This window comes from Camelina sativa, chromosome 12 (genome assembly GCF_000633955.1).
Source record: "Camelina sativa cultivar DH55 chromosome 12, Cs, whole genome shotgun sequence".
NCBI classification, from domain to species: domain Eukaryota; kingdom Viridiplantae; phylum Streptophyta; class Magnoliopsida; order Brassicales; family Brassicaceae; genus Camelina; species Camelina sativa.
In genome coordinates, this window is record NC_025696.1 from 32,658,291 (window position 1) to 32,664,590 (window position 6,300).

At 41.3% G+C, this 6,300-nt stretch overlaps 1 pseudogene; it reads left to right on the forward strand.

Annotated features, from left to right (window-relative positions):
* LOC104734092 lies at nt 2,807–4,089 on the forward strand (annotated as a pseudogene).

Genomic DNA, 6,300 nt, shown 5'->3' on the forward strand with positions numbered 1-6,300 from the left:
ACATCCAGCGCGTCCACTTCGCTTCTTGCCACCTCTCGTTTTTCCTTGATCTCGGCAATCAAGTTGTCAGGAATGGATGCTCCGTTCTTCAAAAGGTAGCCCATAATCTGCCCAACCCCTTGTGCCTGATTGAGGACGTCTTCTTTGGGGCGGGCTACCTCCTCCTGCTCGAGCAAATAAGCCTTTACCTTATCCAGATGACGTTGCGCCTTCTTCGTGGTGCACTCGACCTGGGCCTGACGATCTAGGCATAGTCGCCTCATTTCCGACTCCAACTTTGCTCCTAGGTCATCGAGCTCTCTTCTCAGCTAGCCTTTCTCCTCCTCCAGGGTTTTCTCCCGTGACTCCAATTCGGCGATTGTTGCTTCCAGGCGCTTGCTGTTTTCTTCTTTGTCCGTAAGAAGGCCCTTCAGCTCCTTGATTCTCTCGTTCTTCGACCTGTCCGCTTCCCGGAGATTATCCAAGCACTCCGTCATTTTTTTGAACTCGGCCTCTGAAGACGCCATCGACTTGACCCGCCTATCGTACATAAGGGTGAGCGCACCGGCATAGGCGGCGGTCTACAGTAATAAGCGGAGTAAGATAGAGAGAAGGATGATCTAAAATAACAAGTTAAGAAAAAGGGCAACGTGGTTAGAACCTGAAGGGCGGACTAGGCAACTCTGATGTATTGCTCCTTAAATTCCAGCTCGTCTAGCGGCGGAAACATGATGGAGGACACCTTAAGCTGCCTGCACAACTCCGCGTAAGCTTCCTTGTTACAAACAAGAGGAGTTTCCCCAAAATAATCAAAGACAAATTGATCAGATCGATTATTTTGTCGCTTGACTCGGAAGCGGTCATAGGACTCGAGTCCGGCTTCCTCCGCAGAACGCTTCCGGCCTGTTTCCTGGTCGGAACTTTTTCCCTTGCTCTTGTCCTTTTTAGCCTTCTTCTTTTTGGAACCGCTACTCGGTTCGGGGGCAAGCTGCACTAGGATGACAGGTTCGGCCGGTGGAGGCGGGAGTGAATCATTAGGGGCAACATTTTCGTCTCCAAGATTAGGAGCGGTCAAGCTGTTATCAAGGTCTTCAACGTCGACGAACTCGTTCCCCTCTTGCTCAGGATCAAGATCGACGATCGGCTCGTCGTTTGGGGTTACAGATTGGAGCATGTCGGCCTTGACAATTGTGGTCGGCAGGACTTTGGAAGATTGACCCAATGAACTCGCGAAACTTGCAAAGTTGGTTTTCGCCTTTCCCATAGCTTCTTCGACGTGACGTCGGGTAATCTGATCCCAGCTACGATTAACTCCCGCGAAAAGAATATCCCTGACTTGTTGAAATTCAGAGGGAAGCTTCCGAGCTGAGGTAGGACGAGCTGCAAAAACATCAAAATCAAGATCAGGTCAGAACACAGATGTCCAACCAAAACAAAACAAGAATTGAAATGATACCGAGTGACATGTTCCACACTCTTCGCCGACCGCATCTCGGATTTTCAAAAGAGCGATCATCAACTCGGACAAAGAAGTAGCTAGCTTTCAATTTCTTGAAGTTGCTAACTTTCTCCCCGGGAAGGAAGTTGTGAGCCGGTTTCGTATTGACCATCCACGACGCGCTTCCTTGGACATTTTTAAAATTTGTTAGTTGTTCAAAACATTCAACCCCAAGGTAAGCTCTGGCTTTGGCCGTAATAGTGAGAGCGGCGACAAAGTTGCAGATCTCTGCATCGGTTAGAGATGGGACTTTCAAGGTCGGAATTTCATCTAACCTGGGTCTCGAAGAGCATTTGGCGTTTTCCTCGGGTCTATCGGGCACTTCGCCCCGATCCGATCTGTTAGCCCGAGGAAGCTTCTTGTTGGAATTCTTGCGGATCAGTGAATCGCTCTCTGTGGCAGATGAAGAGTCCATGGCCGAGGTGGAAGGTGACGCAAATCGCCGAAGAGTGTGGTGGAAGGTTCGCAGAAGTAATTACAAATTAAAAAGGAAAGAAGAGAGAGAACATAGCAAATACCTTTGACGATTTGGCAAAAAGTGAAAATAAAGAGTGGGGGTCGAGTATTTATAGCAGAGAGTGGGTGGCAACCCTACGCTGAGTCATAATTGCCTACTTAGCCTATGCGACGTTTCGGCTTCCGAGCTGACAGATGCGACGTATCGGACGCGTGTCATTCAACCAATGTATGGCGAAGCGGCGCGACGCTCCAGGTAATTAGATTCGGATTCCTTTATGGATTAAATCGGATATTCTCTCTTAAAGTCCAGTCATTCGAATTAACTTCTGAATGTACCGAACTGAGGGGGGGACTAATTGTTGGTGCGGGAATTAGCACCCCCAACATACCGATCTAAACCCGATTAAAGGAACCAATTATCTAAACCGGGAGCTCGACCTTAATTTGGACTTCATCTCTGAAGGCCCAATAGTACCGAGAAGCCCAGTGCCAAGGTGACAAACCGACGTCTCAACTCGCCCTGCGGCTAACCTAGCAAGAATGGAAGGACTTTCCTAATCAGCTCGGCCATAATTAGGAAAGTGAATATATTCAGTAGATTTTCGAAAACCTATAAATAGAGGGCAATCCTCTCATTGTAAGATCATCCAACAATTAATACAAAAATCGTGATTTCACTTTATTCTTGAGCAAAACCCTAACTTGTTTTCCAAGAGATTTCAATTCCTCCTTTGTTTACTTTGATCCGATTTCTTAGAGAGATAATGCTATTGAATTTGTTTCCCCCTTCAAACAAATTTATTGTGTGAAACCCAATTTCTACAGTTTCTATGTTACAGAATTTTAAATATTATTCTCTACAGGCACAAAATGGTAGAAGTGATCGTGATTTCTTCAAGAATGGTACGACCGGAAAACAAAACCCATTCGGGTCGGAAAAAGATCCATCTAACTCCACATGATCTTGACCTTCTTTATCTTTTTTTATCCTCAAAGAGGTCTTCTCTTCCCCAAACCCGACCCTGAAAACCATATAATTCCTCGATTAGTGGCCTCTCTTTCGACTGCCTTGGAGATTTATTTCCCGTTTGCTGGTCGTCTCGTCAAAGTAAACAATCATGAAGACAATACCGTGTCGTTTTACATTGACTGTGATGGTTCCGTTGCCAAGTTCGTCCACGCGAAAGCCGAATCTGTCACCGTCAAAGATGTACTTCAATATCATGGTTCTGTTCCTTCTTTTTTAAGGAATTTTTTTCCTTCCAACAATGTCCAAAGCTGTGACGCCCTTGTCTTGGAGCCCTTGCTTGCGTTGCAAGTCACTGAGTTCAAAGATGGAGTTTTTATCAGTTTTGGTTACAATCACTTGGTGGCCGATGGTTCTTCCTTCTGGAAATTCTTCAACACTTGGTCCAAGATTTGTCTCAACGGTTCGGTTTCCAATATTAAGCCTCTTATTCTCAAAAATTGGTTCGTTGACACAATCGATTACCCGGTGCATATTCCGGTTTTAGAGATGGAGGCGCTACCACGTTGTGAAATTTCAACGAAAGAGAGAGTTTTTCACTTCTCAAAGAAGAAAATTTTAGATCTCAAAGAGAAAGCCAACAACAAAATTGGCACCACAAATCTACAAAGGTTGTGGCATATCTTTGGCTATTAATCATGAAACACAGTGGTCTAAACCGAGAAGAAGAAACGCAATGCTTAGTAGCGGCGGATATGAGACAGAGGCTAGATCCTCCTCTCAACAAAGAGTGTTTTGGTAATGTAACTGCTCTGCCAACGGCGACAACCACTGTGGGAGAGCTGTTGGAACATGGGCTAGGCTGGAGTGCTTTGCTAATAAGTAAAAAGGTGAGGTCAGAAACGAATGAGAGTTACGAAAATTTTGCAAAGAATTGGGTTACAAATGTTAAGATACCAAAAACAACGGTTGGGAGTAGATTGGCTGATAATTCTTTGATCATCGCAAGCTCTCCACGGTTTGAAGTGTACGATAATGATTTCGGTTGGGGCAAACCGATTGCGGCTCGAGCGGGACCGGCTAATTGTACTGGTGGTATCCTTGTCATGTTTCGGGAGTGGAAGAGGGGAGTATTGATGTTCATGCGACCTTTAGTTCTTCTTTATGGTCTGATATACTAGAGTAAACGTTTAAGTTTTTCAGGTTTTCTCTACTCCCTATAAGCTGCATTTGTTGTAAAAACAGTTTTCTTTGTGTTGAATATATTTTTACATTTATATAAAAATAGATATATATTAGTGAACCGATTATGTGATCGGTGAATAGGATAAATCTTGTGTTAATCAGAAATGTAACAAAGAATAAAATATTTTTTAGCTAATGTGAGACTTGATTATGCTTTTCAAAGTTGGATCAATTAGGAGCTGGATCAGTTTAATTAGTTTTGGTTAAACATTGGTTTAGAATCGAACTTTACAAAATATTCTATCGAAGTAAACACATAACACATACTGTAACTCATCAATTAGTTGAAAATTTGAAATATATTCTGCCGATACTTGAGAAACTTTTTACTAACATCCCTTTCAAGATTTTCTGAGTGGTATACGTGCCAAATTTTACAACTAAAGTGTGAACAAATCTTGGAATATATATTAGTTTGTTCTCATCGATCGATAGACAGAACATAAAAAATGTAACGATATATATTGGGCTACTGTTACGGAAAGGGCCACATATTCAGCTACCATACTGTTTCTTAGTGACGACAAAAACAAAAATGATATCGGAGAATCTTTCGTAGTCAAGTTTATTATTAAAAAAAAGTACTCAATTAAAACATGACTATTAGAAATGTAAACCTTATCCAAGTTTTCAACACGGATTGCTCTGAGTTAGTAGTAAACTCAATAAGTCATATCTACTATATCAAGGGAACTAAAAACAATTTATTCATAGCTTGTGCGACTCCACTAATGTCATAGAAATGTCGCAAACTTTTTTCACTACTTTGATTAAGGGAAAAATACCAAAAAAAATCCCGAAGTTATTTTTATTTGGACGTTTAATACCCAATAGTTTTGGATTGGAATAAAAATACACCAAATAATAAAAACGTGTCATTTAAAACCTAAAATAATTAGTATTGTTATTTTCATACTCACGATTTTTCAACAAAATTAAATTCCAATCTTACTCCAGTTATCTAATTAATTATTAGTTTTTAATATAAAATTCTTGATTTATTGTTAACCATATCAAACCAAAAGTTAACCCTGGTTATTTACTTCTTTATCTCTTCTTCCTCCTCCTCACTCTAATCATTGCGTAAAGAGTGCTTCTAGCGGCGCGTGAGATGCAGACTTCCCGGAGAATCGAGGAAGGCATAGCTAAAAGAGCAGAAACATCATGAAGCGACGCCGTCTGAGCGTGGCTCCTACGAAGAGTCATGGTAACAGCATCGTCTAAAGCACGAGCAGCTTCCTCCGTCAAGCATTCTCTCGCTGGAATAAAAAAAAATCAAAAGAAAAGGTGTAAGAAAACAAAAATTCACCAACGAATCCTTTCTTCCAATCAAACTAACACAACTTAACTCTTCCCAGTTCCCACCAACAAAGTATCAAAAACTATAAAGATAAAATCAAAAGTCAGAAATATATTTTTACAAAAAAAAAAACAAGGCGTGAAATTCTGGAAATTTTTATCATAAAAGTTTTTGATTAGTCACTTTATCTCTTCTGATAAACAACGAAACAAAGTAACTACTGCTTTTAACAATACTGCTTTTGCTGTTCTGATAAAATTTGCAGTTTGAGTTTTTTTCCCTTTTTCGTTGTTGCTTCTGTACTTTGGGTATTAAATTGACGAGTTTATAAGAAAATTTGGGGAAATTTGTAACACTTTGTGAAACCTAATCTACAATCTTGAGATTAGATCGAACTCGAATCGAGAAGTAAACAAGAAAGAAAACGAAACGACACGAGAGATTTAACGAGTTCAGGCTTTGATGTGAAGCCTTACGTCTCGCCGGCGTCGGTACACCGGAATCCACTATACTCAGCTCAAACTCGAGCTTATACTTCATCGGTTACAATCGCTCAGAACTCTCTCTACAATTTCTCTCTCTCTCTACAATGAAATCGATACAGAGAAAACAAGAAGACGATAGACTTTAATCGTCTAACAAACCCTCACATGTGCAAGCGTGCAACCAACGAGAGAACCGAGCGTGTCAACGCTTTAGTGAATAATTGAGACTTAACCAGCCTCAATCCAACAACCGGTTCACAAGCTAAAGCAGCTTCCAAGAAACTCTCTGTTCCAATTGGAGTGTTTCCAACACTTGATTAATTCCACATTAATCTTCTGATCTTACTGCTTAACGTCCTACACCGGA